Source organism: Zingiber officinale, chromosome 6A, assembly GCF_018446385.1.
Source record: "Zingiber officinale cultivar Zhangliang chromosome 6A, Zo_v1.1, whole genome shotgun sequence".
NCBI classification, from domain to species: domain Eukaryota; kingdom Viridiplantae; phylum Streptophyta; class Magnoliopsida; order Zingiberales; family Zingiberaceae; genus Zingiber; species Zingiber officinale.
Window position 1 is genome coordinate 64,808,841 of NC_055997.1, and position 16,988 is coordinate 64,825,828.

Below are 16,988 nucleotides of genomic sequence, written 5' to 3' on the forward strand. Positions count from 1 at the left end.
ATAAGGAGCAGGAAAAGAGTCGGTGGGAAGAGTGGCGGCAGGCTTACTTAAAATCTTCAGCCTTTGCCCAAGAATTTGTTCGCAGGATAGTGGGTGCTCTAAATCATTCCGTATCGGGGGTTCTTCAACAGCTAAGAGAGGGTGGATATCTACCCAGGGAACCTCCCCTTTCATTCATAAGTCGTCGCAGGCTTAATGAAGAACTACCCTCAGATTTGAAAGGCCCTTTTCCAAATGTTTAAGGAATTTATTCATAAAAACTTGTAAAGTAAGAACTGACAGTGGGAAAAAAGTGCAGTTGATACTGAGTAATTAAGTACTTGCAAAGTATAAGAAAATTTTAACACTTACTTGCTTCTTCTTTATGCTAGTTTAAGAATACCCCTTCTGGAATGCTCTTGATTGTTGAATATAAACTTTATTTTAGAAATTCCTTGCTCATCTTTCAAAGCTGAGCCTTATCTTGATGGGTTCTTTTTTAAGTAACATCCAGCATGCTTCGTATCTCCCCAAGGATGAATAATCTCAATTGAAAATATCTGGACTCCCCTATAGAATCCCCTCTCGATTGCTGGTTAATTAGGCTTCGAAGCCGGAAGATTCCCGGCTTAATTATGCTTTGCGCAGGTTTAGAATCTCTGATTTCTTCTGTGAAGACTCACCTGATGTTTTTCATATAATTTCCCGCTGGCTATGATTCATACTGGTTTATAGTCTCCGGTTTCTCCTATGAAGGCCCGACCGGGTTATTTCATAGGACTTTTCTGATTGACTTTGATTTATACTGGTTTATAGTCTCCGGTTTCTCCTATGAAGGCCCGTCCGGGTTACTTCATAGAATGTTCCCGATCGACTTTCATTTATAGTCTCCGGTTCTTCCTATAAAGTCCCGCCCGAGTTACTTCATAGAATTTTCCCGATCGACTTTGGTTTATAGTCTCCGGTTCTCCCTATGAAATCCCGTCCGGGTTACTTCATAGAATTTTCCCGATCGACTTTGGTTTATAGTCTTCGGTTCTCCCTATGAAGTCTCGTCCGGGTTACTTCATAGAATTTTCCCGATCGACTTTGATTTAGACTGGTTTATAGTCTTCGGTTTCTCCTATGAAGGCCCGTCCGGGTTACTTCATAGAATGTTCCCGATCGACTTTGGTTTATAGTCTCCGGTTCTTCCTATGAAGTCCCGCCCGAGTTACTTCATAGAATTCTCCCGATTGACTTTGGTTTATAGTCTCCGGTTTTCCCTATGAAGTCCCGTCCGGGTTACTTCATAGAATTTTCCCGATCGACTTTGGTTTATAATCTCCGGTTCTTCCTATGAAGTCCCGCCCGAGTTACTTCATAGAATTCTCCCGATAGACTTTGATTTATACTGGTTTATAGTCTCTGGTTTCTCCTATAAAGGTCCCTCCGGGTTACTTCATAGAATTTTCCCGATCGACTTTGGTTTATAGTCTCTAGTTCTCCCTATGAAGTCCCGTCCGGGTTACTTCATAGAATTTTCCCGATCGACTTTGGTTTATAGTCTCCGGTTCTTCCTATGAAGTCCCGTCCGGGTTACTTCATAGAATTTTCTCGATCGACTTTGGTTTATAGTCTCCGGTTCTCCCTATGAAGTCCCGTCCGGGTTACTTCATAGAATTTTCCCGATCGACTTTGGTTTATAGTCTCCGGTTCTCCCTATGAAGTCCCGTCCGGGTTACTTCATAGAATTTTCCCGATCGACTTTGGTTTATACTGGTTTATAGTCTCCGGTTTCTCTTATGAAGGCTCGTCCGGGTTACTTCATAGAATTTTCCCGATCGACTTTGGTTTATAGTCTCCGGTTCTTCCTATGAAGTCCCGTCCAGGTTACTTCATAGAATTTTCCCGATCGACTTTGATTTATATGAAAGTATAATATTTGGGCTAACCTCGTGTCGGCTCACAATTCCTTGAGGGAGCTGAATAGGCCTCTAGGATTTCCCCTTATTTTACTGCTTGAAAAATAGAAAAAGGAGGATTCTCCTTATGCTTATTAATTTGCATGAACCACATTTATTTCCTGGGATTTCCAATAATTGCGAACACATTTAAAGTAATATGATCAAATCAAGCTCGATAGGGTTGCAAATGATTAGAGCTCCAAGGGCGTTCCAAAATTCTTCCTTCGGCATCTTGGAGATAGTATGAGCCTGACGCGAGCTTTTCTATCACTTTATAAGGTCCTCCCCATTGTGGTGCCAACTTGCTGACATCCCCCACAGGCTTAACTCGTTTCCACACCAGATCCCCTACTTGGAAAAATCTGGGGATGACTCTTTTATTATAGTTTTGTCTCATCCGCTGTCGATAGGACGTAAGACGAGTAGCAACTTTATCTCTTATTTCCTCGATCAAGTCCAGCTCCATAAGTCGTCGGTCTCTATTATCCTCATTATACAATTGTCTTCTGTCAGATTCTACTCCTATCTCAATGGGGATTACTACTTCTCCTCCATAAACTAACTGGAAAGGAGTGATTCCTGTAGCTTCACGAGGCGTAGTACGATATGCCCAAAGAACACTGGGTAACTCGTCTACCTAGTTACCTCCGACATGATCTAGCTTAGTTTTCAGTCCTCTAATAATCTCCCTGTTAGTTACTTCTGCTTGACCATTGCTTTGCGGGTAAGCTACAGAGGTGAAGGCCTGGGTAATCCCATAACTTTGACACCAGTCTAGGATTCTATCGCCTTGAAACTGCCTTCCATTATCAGAGACTAACTTATGACGAATGCCGAACCTGCAGATTATATTTTTCCATAAGAATTTAATGACCGCGTCTTCTGTAATCCTAGCAAGTGGTTCTGCCTCCACCCATTTAGAAAAATAATCCACAGCCACCAACAAGAACCTCCTCTATGCAGCAGACATACGAAATGGACCCACTATATCCATACTCCCCTGATCAAAGGGACACGAGACTATAGAGGTTCTCAATAACTGGGTAGGGTGATGTAATATATTCTGATGCTTTTGACAAGAAATACAAGTTCTTACCAGTTTAGCAGCATCTTCGTGTAGAGTGGGCCAGAAATATCCCGCTAAGAGGATTTTACGAGCCAAAGATCTTCCTCCTATATGACTACCACAAGAACCCTGATGCACCTCCTGTAAAATAAATTGTGTGTCTTCTGTGCCTACACACTTGAGCAAAGGTCTGGAAAAAGCCCTTTTATATAATTGCTCCCCCACCATAGTATATTGAGCAGCTCGTTTCTTAAATACCCTGGCTTGTTCTGTATCTTTCGGAAGAAGACCTTGCTGTAAATATAATATGATTTGAGCTCGCCAATCACCCTGAATTTCTATATCGGTTTGTCTCTCAATACAAGAAATTAACAGAGTCTGTTCCACTGGTCGATCAAGACTCCATGGCACTACAGCAGATGCTAGTTTAGCTAATTCATCTGCCACCTGATTCTCAGATCGAGGAATTTTTTGTATGTTCACGTCTTGGAATTGAGACTTCAACTTATCGAAAGCTTCAGCATATAACTTAAGCCTGTCATTATTGATTTCAAAATTACCTGATAACTGTTGAGCTGCTAGCTGAGAATTAGAATAGATAAGGACTCGAGCTGCCCCTACATGCCTAGCAGCTTGTAAGCCAGTTATTAAATATTCATATTCAGCCTCATTGTTGGTAGCTCTGTAGTTCAACCTGATGGAAAGTTGAAGTCTATCTTCTTTCGGGGATATAAGGAGGATACCAATTCCACTGCCTTGTCTAGTTGAAGAGCCATCTACATAAACCTTCCAGGTATCTTCTTCTTCCGGGCCTTGAACCTCTATGATGAAATCTACTAGAGCTTGTGCTTTGATGGCCGAGCGGGGTTGATATTGGATGTCATATTCTCCAAGCTCGGTTGTCCATTTGATTAGCCGTCCCGATGCTTCTGGGTTGAGTAACACCCGTCCCAGAGTGCTGTTGGTTAAGACAATAATCTCATGTGCTAAGAAATATGGGCGTAACCTCCGAGCAGTCAATATTAGAGCATAAGCTAATTTTTCTAGTGTAGTGTATCTACACTCAGCCCCTTTTAATAAATGACTAGAAAAGTATACAGGTTGTTGCTCTTTTCCTTCTTGCCTGACTAATACCGAGCCTACGGCATTTTCATTAGCCGACAAATATACCCACAGAGTTTCTCCTACTATAGGTTTAGCCAATACAGGGAGGGTAGCCAGATAATCTTTCAATTCTTGGAAAGCCTTATCACATTCTTCATTCCACTGAAACTTATTAGCCTTTCTGAGTATTTTAAAGAAATGGAAACTACGATCGGCTGATCTAGAAATAAATCTAGACAAGGCTGTGATTCGGCCTGTCAATCTTTGAGCTTCCCTCATGTTGCGGGGTGGCTCCATGTTCTGTAGCGCCTTGACTTTGCTCAGGTTGGCTTCTATCCCCCGCTCGGACACCATATATCCCAGGAATTTTCCTCCCTTCGCGCCGAACAAGCATTTGTTTGGATTTAACTTGAGCCCATATTGTCTTAATGTCTTGCAAGCTTCCTCTACATCCCTTTCCTTGATCTTCTTTAGCCAAGGGGACTTGATGATAGCCTTGATACGCGTCCAACATAGAGATATATTCACATCCGGCAGTAGAGTCAACCAGTTGATCAATTCTAGGTAACGGATAATAGTCCTTTGGGTAAGCTTTGTTGAGATCCCAAAAGTCAATGCACACTCGCCATTTATTCCCGGGTTCAGAGACTAATACCACATTGGCCAACCAGCTTGGAAATTGAACTTCCCTGATGTATCCGGCCTCCATAAGCTTGGCTATTTCTTCCTTGATAATCTGGTTCTGCTCCGCACTAAAATTCCTCTTTCTTTGCATGACTGGGCGGGCATCCGGGAAGACATGCAAGGAATGTTCCATGACAGCAGGAGAAATGCCTGAAACTTCTTTGGGAGTCCAGGCAAATACATCATTATTCTTCTTCAGACACTGCACCAACTCAGCTTTAAGATCAGGATCAAGATCGGCCGCAACATAGGTGGTAGCTTCTGGCCGCCCGGTTTGGATCTGAATTTCTTCCTTTTCTTCATAAACCAGGACGGGCTGCTTTTCCCGAATGGCATTAACTTCCATTCTTTGAATTTTCCGAGCAGTGTTAGCCTCGGTCCGAATGATTTCTACGTAACATTTCCGGGCTATCTTCTGATCGCCTCGTACCTCTCCGACTTGATCCTCCACAGGAAACTTAATCTTCTGACAGAAAGTAGAAACAACCGCCCTGAACTCATTTAAGGCAGGCCGACCCAGTATCACATTATAAGAGGATGGAGCATCCACCACCATAAAATAAGATCTCCTGGTTCTCAGCAGGGGTTCTTCCCCTAGAGAAATGGCCAACTTTATTTGACCCAAAGGTTGCACTTCATTGCCTGTGAATCCATATAGAGGAGTCGCAATCGGCTGAAGTTCGCTTGGATCAATTTGCAGCTGATCAAAAGCCTTCTTGAATATAATGTTGACGGAGCTGCCCGTGTCTATGAAGGTACGAGCGATGGCGTAGTTGGCTATCACAGCTTTGATGATCAATGCGTCGTCATGAGGTATCTCTACCCCCTCAAGATCTTTGGGCCTGAAGCTTATTTCAGGACCGGCTGCTCGTTCCATGCTGCACCCTACTGCGTGGATCTCCAATCTTCGGGCATGTGCTTTTCTGGCTCTGTTAGAATCCCCATCAGTGGGTCCGCCCGTAATCATGTTAATATTGCCCCGAGCAGCATTGTTTCTATTCTCTTCCTGACGAGTCATTGTGGTTTCAGAAGGTGCTTTATCTGATACTTGGCTGGTACCAGCCGGGACTGGTATGGCTTCTTACCGGGTTCCATCCGGGCGATATTCCAATTTGAGCGGACTCTGTTGCCTGGGGTACTGCTGCCGGTAATAGTTCTGCCTCTGATAGCGCTCTTTATTGACTCGCCTATTTCTCAACACAAAACAGTCATCAGTGTGATGACTGCTATTTTTATGATAAGTGCACCATCTCCTTGGTGCCTCCGGCTGCATCTCTACATGCTATACAGCTTGTGGACGATAATCTGGTTGTCGATGAGGTGGATGAGTTATTCTAGGCCCTCTTGGTGGGGGTACGGGGGTCGGAGCCTTCTCCTTAGCATGAGTAGGAGAAGAGGGAACACCTTCTTTCCTACGAGCAGCTTGGGCTTCTTCTACGTTAATGAACTCAGTAGCACGCTCAATCAAGGAATCAAAATTAACAGGAGGATTTCTCACCAAATCTTTAAAGAAATCATTATCATTTAAACCCTGAGAGAAAGCACTTACTAATATTTTAGTAGTAGCATTAGGTACATCTATAGCTACCTGATTGAACCTTTTAATATATGCCCGGATGGATTCTTTAGACGTCTGCTTAATTGAAAATAGACTCCACGGGGTCTTATGATACCTTTTGTTGCTGGAGAAATGATGTAGAAAGACTTTCTTGAAGTCCTTAAATTTTCGAATAGACTTCTCAGGTAACCTTTTGAACCAGCGTTGTGCTGCTCCCCCAAGAGTAGTGAGAAACATCCGGCATTTCACCCCGTCGGAGAATTGTTGCAATAAGGCTACATTTTCAAATTTCAATAAGTGATCTTCTGGATCTGTCGTCCCGGTATATTCTCCGATTTGTAGATTTTGATATCGCTTAGGGAGTGGGTCATCTAATACACTTTGTGAGAATGGGGAAATGACCTTCTCTGGTGAGCTATCACTAGTTATCATTTTGATCTTACGCTTTTCTCTATCCGGTGCTTCGCTAGAGGACTCTTGGAACATAGGCCTCTTACCCCCTGGATCCAAGGGAGTGCGAAGGAAAGCTCGTGGTCGCCTAGTCGGAGAAACAGCAGCTGGAGGAAAATACAAATGTTCTTCTTCTTCTAGCTCCTTTCCTTTCCGATGCTCAGTGGTTGATATCGCTGGATGATGAGCCGTCGGCAAAGTGGCCCCAGTATGAGCTTGCAGTTGTTGTTGCTGTTGTTGTAGGGCTTTCTGAACATGAGAATTAATGAGGAGATCCAAATCCTCGCGACTGATAGTAAGTAGGTTCGACTTCCCAGCCTCTTTCATCACGTAGTCTCAGATTCAGGTGAAGTTTCCCACAGACGGCGCCAAATTTGATCCTGTCTAAGAAGCTGACCGCAACGGAGATCCGGGAGAAAGAAACCCACCGTGCTGATGAAGAACACTGCTGATAGAACCTCGATCCGAGAAACCCAAAGCGGATCGGAAGAAAAACCAGAATCACCGAAGGAAATCTGATAAGTAAGAAGAAATCACAATCCGAAGGGAGGAAAATTGAGCTCCCAAGGCTCCCTGTGCACAAGAGACCAACCAACGCTATCGTCAGTGACCTAAGACCGGGGTGGGAATCCCTGGCTAGGCCCTCCGACGCTCAAGTTAATGATCTCTCTTGATGTGAAGGAAGAAGAAGAAAGAAGATGAACAGTAGCCAGAAAATTAGGGTTGTGAAAGTACACAATGATGTGAACTTACCTAGCCAACGGAGAGGATTCCCCCTTTTATACCACTTCATATAACCTCCGTAGTCATGAAGTGGACCCCGGTTTGTTAGAGTTCGTTATGAGATGACGTCAGCTGCGTACTTGTGGAAGATAATTTTTAAGGAATCTTTTTTGTACCCCAGATGTACCTTCTTTGTCATTTAGCACCTGCAAGATAACCTGAAAGCATATTTCCCGTCAAAATATATATCCTCTGTCATGAATTATTCTATTTGATATATTCATGCATGATTCTGACTTCTATTTCTATCTCTATCATGTCAAAAAATAATAATAAGCTGCATTTTATCCAACATGTTTCTAAGGTATTAATTGAATGACCTGTGTGGGTTCTCCACTCGAAAGAACCTTCTCGGCCGATATTAACCTATCTTCGTTTGGCAGGTATATCCCGACCGATATTGGCCTACCTTTACCTTGACGGTATGTCCCGGCCGATATTAGCTTACCCTCATCCGAAAGTTATATTCCGACCGATATTAACCTATCTTCGTCTAGTAGGTATATCCCAACCGATATTATCCTATCTTCGTCCTGCAGGTATATCCCGACCGATATTATCCTATCTTCGTCCTGCAGGTATATTCCGCCCGATATTGGCCTAATTTTGCTAAGAAGGTATGTCCCGGTCGATATTACCTTACCTTCGCCCGGCAGGCATGTCTCAACCGATATTAGCCTATCTTTGTTCTGAAGGTATGTCCCGGCCGATATTGGCCTACCTTCATTCGGCAGGCATGTCTCGACCGACATTGACCTACTTCTACCAAGAAGGTATTGTCCCGGTCGATATTACCTTACCTTCGCCCGGCAGGCATGTCTCGACCGATATTAGCCCATCTTTGTTCTGAAGGTATGTCCCGGCTGATATTGGCCTACCTCCCTTACTTTTATTTCCTCCTCCTTTTCCTTATAGGGAATCTCTGAAACCTAACCCATATCAATATGCGATGATGAAAATTTTAAAATTAAATCTAATGAATCACAAGAACCAATTAGTAACCCTAATATAAGACAATCAAAAATAAGTACTAATCACCCATCTGACCTAATTTTGGATGACCCAACCCTAGGAGTTCGAACTAGATCATCCTATAGAACCCTAAGTCAGATATCCCTTATTTCCAAAATTGAATCCAAGACCATAGAAGAAGTCTTACCTGACCCAGACTAGATATTAGTAATGCAAGAGGAGTTAGCCCAATTTAAAAGAAACCAAGTCTGAGAACTTGTATCTAAACCCATAAGTAAAATCATAGTTGACACTAAATGAGTATTTAGAAATAAATTGGATGATAAGGGTGAAATAGTAAGAAATAAAGCTAGACTAGTAGCAAAAAGATTTAGCTAAGTAGAAGGGTTAGACTATGATGAAACCTATGCACCCATAACCAGACTTGAATCCATAAGGATACTGCTAGCCTATGCAGCACCCAAAGGATTCAATTTATACCAAATGGATATAAAATCTGCATTCTTAAATGGGTTCATCAAGGAAGAAGTGTATGTAAGTCAACCCCCAGGATTTAAGGATTTGGAACACCCAAACCATGTCTTTAGGTTAAAGAAAGTCCTATATGGACTTAAACAAGCACTTAGGGCTTGGTATGAACATCTATCAACTTATCTAATATCTAAAGGATTTAAACAAGGTCAAATAGATCAAACTTTATTTGTAAAACCCCTAGAAAAAGACATCTTTATAGCCCAAATTTACATAGATAACATAATTTTTGGCTTAACCAACACTAAGTTTTTAAAAATTTTTACCAAATTAATGGAAAGTGAATTTAAAATAAGCTTAGTTGGGGAACTTAAATTTTTTTTAGGCTTACAAATTAAACAAACCAAAGAAGGAATATACATTTTTCAAACAAAATATGCTACGAAACTAATTAGAAAATTTGACATGGAAAATTTTAAAAATATCAATACCCCAATGGCAACTAATGTTAAAATTGACTCTGACTTAGAAGGAAAACAATAGACTTAAAATATTACCAAAGTGCTATAGGAAGTCTCTTATACCTAACTGTAAGTCGACCTGATATTTTGTTTGTAGTAGGTATGTGTGCTAAGTACCAATTTTGTGCAAAAGAATCACACCTAAGAAATGTTAAAAGAATACTTAGATACATTAAGGGAACCCTAAATGTAGGACTTTGGTACCCTAGGACTAGCACCTTTGACCTAATTGGCTATTCTGACTCAGATTATGCTGGGTGCAAACTAGATAGAAAAAGTAAAAGTGGAAGTTGTCAATTTCTAGGTCAGTACCTAGTAAGTTGGTCAAGCAGAAAGCAACACTGTGTTGCTTTATCCACTACTGAAGCAGATTGTACATAGCCATGGGGGAATGTGCATCCCAACTATTATGGATGATGCATACCTTAAAGGACTATCAATTAGAATATAAAAATATAAAAATTTCAATTGATAATGTAAGTTCTATTAACTTAACCAAAAATCCTATCCAACACTCAAGGACTAAACACATAGAAATAAAACATCACTTTGTAAGGGATCATGTAGCTAAGGGTGACATTATACTTAACTATGTTGAGTCCAAGTCAAACCTTGCTAACATTATCATAAAACTCTTACCTGAACTTAAGTTCAGTGCTCTTAGAAGACAAATAGGAATGTGCTTAGAAAAATAGAACTTATTTTTAAAAATATTCCTCTTTATTATTGTTTTTAACAGCTTAGTTTTAAAACTCTAGGAAAAGTATTTTCAAAATTTTAATTTTATTAGTTTTTTAAAATTTAGACTTAGCCTAGGTATTTACACCCTAGAAAGCTTGTTCCCCTAGGTTTCAGCCAAAGCATCTCACAAGCACACAAGGATTACCATGCTTGTGTATGAAAAATACTTAGAATGGTGTGAGATGCATAGGGTACTGCCTAGATGTAATGCCCGAAAATTCTCAAAAGACTTTTAGAAATATTCTATTATTTTTCTAGAATTTTAGGATATTTTTATGGAATTTTTAGAGTAGCGGAAGTAGCAAAAATAAATAGAAACGTAAAATAGCCTAAGCGGGAATTGAACCCGAGACCTATAAGACCCTATGTCTTATAGACAACTCTAGTAACCAGGAGGCCCCAGCAGGGGTGTACTGAAAGATGAGGGAAACAATTATATTTAAGGTTTAGTTGGCCGAATAAACCACTTAATATAAATAGGAAAAATTAAGTGAGGAGTTATTAGTTTTCATCGGAAGCTTTTCCTCTCCTCACCCTAATTCCGCCGAACCTCTCTTCTTCTAAACCTCATGGCACCTCAACCTCCAAGGAACCTAGGGTTTCATCCCAAGGGCTATAGGAGCACCTTCTGGCGACAACTCCGGCACGAGAACGCTCCTCTCCGAGAGAAGAGCACGTAGACGCGAGGAGATCGACGAAGGGATCTTCTCCACCGAAAATCTAGCGATCAGATCGTAAGGAAATCTAGCGCAGGATGTAAGAAACCCCTCACCTACAGTATAAGTAGCTCTTTTCACGATTTTATGCCTTAGTTTAGTTGTATATAGATTTTCAGCACATAGGGTGTGAATTAGTGCACACCAAATGTTTGATAAAATGTTTAGCTCAGTTAAATGCAACATAGGCATTTTTAATAGCTTAGATAAATGCAATAGGAGCATTTTATAGCATACTTAGTCTTGCTACAACTTATATGGGACTACGGTCCAATGGGTGGGCTCCCACAATCGCCTCTAGGTTCAGATAACCTAGCTCTAGGTTCAGATAACCTAGAAATAGCAAGATAAGATAATTCAGTTATAAAACAGTATTTTACTTTTATCAGTGGCACTGTACTGGACTTCAGTTGTCCTTGGGTTGGGCTGCCATAGTCATCCCTAGGTTTAGACAACCTAGTAAACCTTACTAGATTTGGGACTAGCTACCTCAGGTCTAGTTAGGGATGCGCGCATAACAAGTATAGTTGTCGGACCCATCAGCAGGATGATTAGTATTTTCATCTATTTATGATAAATAGTTTTTCAAAGCTTCACAATTTAGTTATGTGATTACAGTTCAGAATTTGTATCAGCTTAGCATTAGTTTAGTTAGCTATTGTATCAGTTTAGTTCTATCTTGTTGATACTAGAAGATATTGCCATGATCATCTTTTGATTTCTATGTTTTGTATGATAGTATGTCATGCCATGCTCTAACATGTTCAGTATATATTTCAAATAGCATGTTTTAAAAGCATAAATTGCATCGTATGCATGTTTTGTGAGGTAGATGGTTTCTTACTAAGCTCCCAAGCTTACAGATACTTCTTTTCCTTATACTGCAGATAAAGGTAAAAGAAAGATGGATTAGCGGAGGCTGGAGGATAATGCAATGAAGATGTGTGTGGATAGGAACTTGGAATAAAGATCTTTGGAGAAACTAACAACTTAAGAACTTAGTATTTCTTGTAGTGTTACTTTTCTGCACTTTTAGTTAATTAAGTGTCTTGAATTGCGATAGTTATGCTTAGATTACTGATTGTCATTATCTTAGTTAGCTAGCCATGAGTAATGATAGGTCTAGTAGCTTTGTTTTTGCTTATAGAGTTGATATATGTGATTTGAGCACGAAACAGTGCTGAAATCAGACTTCTAATACGAAATCAGAAACCCCAATCGATCAGCCGATCGATTAGAGGCTCCTCAATCGATCATCTGATCGATTGGGCAGCTTGTTCCGCGAACAGTAAGCTCCTGGATCGATCAGCCGATCGATCCAGTAGCGTTCTGTTGCGAATAGAGAGCTCTGGAATCGATCACTGGATCAATTGGCCAGACTGGATCGATCATCTGATTGATCCAGACGGGACCTCCGTGCACAGTAGCAAGCTGAATCGATCAGTGGATCGATCAAACCACTCTAATCGATCCACCGATCGATTGGGAGGCCTGATAACAGCTGGAAACCCCTCATTTTAGCCCTTGATCATATGTGAAGCCTAGATTACCTCCTTTAGCATAGGAACAGCATTCAAGATGTAGTTTAAACATGAATTTTAGATCTAATAGCAATTAGCAGAAGAAATGGTATTAGTTAGCAAAATTTTTAAATTAGATCAGTTTTCTACACATTAAGAATAGTTTAGCAACAACATAATATAACCCCCAGCCTTACAGCTTAGCCAGTAGAAGGCGGGGCGTTACACTAAACTTCAGAATGCTTATGTCTGTGTATCAACATAAGTCTGGGCAATAAATACCAAATTTAAATTAATCAAATTAAGTTATCCATACTTAGTCAAACTAACTGGAACACTTACTTAATTTGACTAACCAAGTGAAAGCTACTACCTAATGGTAAACAGCTAGTAGCTAACGGTTAGACATTTGTTTAACGGTTGAACATATGTTGTTACTCATGCTTGGACGCTAGGACTTTAAAACTTAAGGAGTTTTTTTTAGCATGAAGGGGGAGTGAAGTTAAATATCTTTGAAAGTTAAAATATTCTTTTTCAAACTTTCAAATTAAAAAGTATTTAAAAAAAACAATTTTTTTTTGTGTTTAAACAAAATTATTTTTAAACTAAGTGTTTAAGCAAAATTATTTTTAAAAGCTAAGTGTTTAAAAAAATATTTTAAAGTTAAATATTTAAGTAAAATTATTTTTAAAAAAAAAGCTAAGTGTTCAAGCAAATTTATTTTTAAGTTATGTACTTAACTAAGTTTTTTTAGCTAAATACTTAACTTAGTTTTTATCAATTTTTTTTTAAAAAACAAAACTTTAATCAAAATCCTTTTTATGCTGGGTACTTTTAACTAACCCTTTTCCAAAACCTTTATAAAACTAAGTATTAAAGCTAAGTTCTTATCAACTTCTCTCGAAAACTAAGTACTTGACAAAATAATATTAGCTAAAAATTGGCTAAGTTTTTTTTTAAGTGCTACCACTCAGGAAGAGCTTAAAGTTAAATAAATTAAATATTTTTTTTTGTCTATCTTTACATGTAAAACAACTTTTTCTCTACTTAGTATTATTTTTGATTTATGTCCAAAGGGGAGAGAAAAATCAAAGTTAAGAATTTAAAACATAATTTTTATGAAAGGGGGAGCATAAGGAAGTTTTTTACAAATTTATTTATAGTTATATTTTACTTAACTTTGAACCATGTTGCCATAATCAAAAAGGGAGAGATTGTTGATGTGGGAAGCATCCGACAATCGAACCTGTGTTTTATTATGTTAAAGGGTCCAAAGTTAAGTTGTCTTGTTATCTAACAAGGTTCATTGAGCTTGTAGAAAAGTCCTAAGTTGTCTTAGGAAAAAGTTTTAGTGGATTCTAGGTAGGTGGAAAATCCTAGGAGGTGATAACCTTAAGTCCTAGTGGGTGGTAACCCTATGTGGTGGAAAGTCCTAGCTGCGGTTAGGCAGGTGAAAAATCCTAGGGGTGGTAACCCTAGGTCCTAGGGGTTGTGACCTAGGTCCTAGGGGAGGTAGCCCTAAGCTGAGGAAAACCCTAGGGGTGGTAACCCTAGGCGGAAAGTCCAGATATGGTAACAGGTAATCTCTCATGAGAGGAGTAGGTGAGGACACGTTCCCCAGTGAGTAAACAGCAGGCGTCGATTCGACCTAGGGTTTTCGGAGAAAATTCAAAGTCAAAACCGGACAGTCCGGTGACTGTCAAATACTTGTATTTATTATTTTTTATTGTGTTAACTTTGTTTTGCAGGGTATACTCTGTTTGTGGACTAGCTAATATACCTTGCAGGAAGGGAGTTACGCAAGAGAAGCCTCGGATGAACAGTGTCTGAGGCGCCTCCGGGGCTATTGGAGGCGACTCAGGCGCCTTGTCTGTAGCTGCGCAGGAAGCAAGGTAGAAGGCGCCTTCCAAGGCACTGAAGGCGCCTTGGACAACTGATGGAGGGCGCCTTCCAAGGACACTAAAGGCGCCTTCGGGCGGATAAGCAGTGAAAACACAGGAGCTTATTGATGCTGCAGATTCAGTGGGCTGGAGGTACCTTCTATGAAGGATGAAGGTGCCTTCAGCATGCTATTTAAGCCAGCCTCGAGCAGATGCATAGGTACAACATAAACTTGCAATCCTTCTTCTGTGTGCTGCTCAAAGAACGATCTGACAAAGTCGTAACTCGACTTCGACAACCGAAAGCCTTAATTTCTCCTTCCTTATTTGTCAATATATTTTTTAGTGCATTAATATTGTAATTCAAAGTTGTAATTTTTTGAAGCTATAGTGATTGCCCATTGAAAGCACTCTTACGTGCGAGTCTTGGAGTAGGAGTCGCCACAGGCTCCGAACCAAGTAAATCCTTGGTGTTTGTGTTTTGTTTGTCTCTCTCCTATTTTTACTGCATATTTACTTTAAATTTACTCGAAGCGAATGAATAAGCCACGAGCGCTATTCACCCCCCCCCCCCTCTAGCACTTTTCAATCCTACACTTCTGTGTTATCACAGAAGACCCAGAATTGATTGGTCAATCGATTCTGGCTTCTTCGTGTTATCTCGAGAAAACCATCCTTAATCAATATCCTAATCGATTGGAGTAGCCCAATCAATTGGCTGATCGATTGGGAAGCACACTGTGCTCTTGGCGCGAATGACCACCAATTGATCAACTAATCGATTGGAGTAGCCCCAATCGATCAACTGATCGATTGGGCTATTATTGCTCATGCATACCTCCAAATTGATCAACTGATTGATTGAGCTCTGGTTCAATCGATCGACTGATTGATTAACCAATCTTAAACTCAAGTTAGGGTTTCAAATCCCAATATCCGATTAACCTTATGCCTAGAATTTGGTCAACCTTAACCTGCTAGGACTTCGTCACCAAATGTCCAGTCAATCCTTTGACCCACTTGGACTTTTCTCCACGTGACAAGTGTCTGGTCAACTTTGACCCACTTAGACTTACCGTATTTTGCCAAGTGTTCGATCCTCTATGACCTACTTGGACTTCCAAATACTAGCTATCCGGTCTGAAGGGCGCTGGAATTCTGTTCTGTTTAAACTTCCCGTACAAAAAAAATTGTACAAGTACAGAACTAGTCCTAGAAACCCACACGTTCAATCAGACATGTGTTTGATCAATCAAACAAGTTCTTGAATGATCAAAGCATACCTTGATCAAAGTACAAGATCGTTGGCGTCTTGTGTTGGTATTCAAAATCGATATCCAAAATCTATACAAAGAGAACAAAACTAAATACGCAGTGGAATTAAAGAACTAGTTGTACCTTTCTTCGTAGCTAAAGACCTCTTGATCTTCTGTCGTATTCCTCTCCTCTTCTTGGATGTCGTATGGGTGACGATCTACCAAGACGACACCACCCTTCTTTTCTTCTCTTCCAAAACTCCGGCCACAAAAGGAGTCTCTAGGATGGGGCACTTTCTAATCTTCTTCCTTCTCTTCTTCTTCCTCTTCTTCCTCTTCTTGCTTTTCTTCCTCTTCTTCCCTTCTTCAAGCCGCCGGCCACCAAGATGAAGAAGTGGCGCTGACCACCAAGGAGGAGGAGGGGATAAGGGCGCTGACCCTAAGCAAGGAGGAGGAGGGTGAAAGGGGTGCCGACCCTAAGGTAGGAGAGGGAAAGGGCGCTAGCCACAAGGAGGAGGAGAGGGGGTTGTGTCGCCGACCCTAGGAGGAGGAGAGGGGGCGGCAACCACAAGGAGAGAAGGGAGTTATGGAATAATAGAAAGTTAGGTTTTAGGGGCCATATCCTACTACTCCTTTTTATAGACTTGCCGTCGGTTACAAGGAAAGAAAAATTAACAAAATTTTGTTTAGAAAAAATCTAAACAAACTATGTTAAAAAAAATCAAGTTAAGTTAAACTAAACCAAGTTAAGTTAAACCAAACCAAGTCAAGTTAAACCAAATCAAGTTAAGTTAAACCAAATCAAGTTAAGTTAAACCAAACCAAGTTAAGTTAAGGTGGATGCGAGACTTTATATATTCAGGCTACAACAGGGACCTAGAGGAGGAATTGATTTAGGCCTCCCGATGGGCTTGGGTTTCCCATGTTCATCCCAAAAACCTAACTCAAGTCCATCAATAATAACCCATACCAATAAAGGGTTATTATTGAATTACCGCACCAATCCCATATTAAATATAGGATCCTTCTTATTATGAGTGCGTTAATCTCCCCGTATTTATGATATCGTATGTCCGTTAATTAAATGAGTTACTGACAACTCAGTTAATTAACATCTGAGTCCAAGAGTAGTACCACTCAACTTTATTATCATGCTGGACTAAGTCTACTTGCAGGGTTTATATGATAATCCTTATGAGCTCCTTAAGGGGACATCATCAACCTAAATAATTAAGGCACAGATTCCTTCTATAATCAACAACACACCATATAAATAATACTATCTCCCAACTAATCGGGCCTATTGATTTAACGGATAAATCTCACCCATTGATAAGTCAA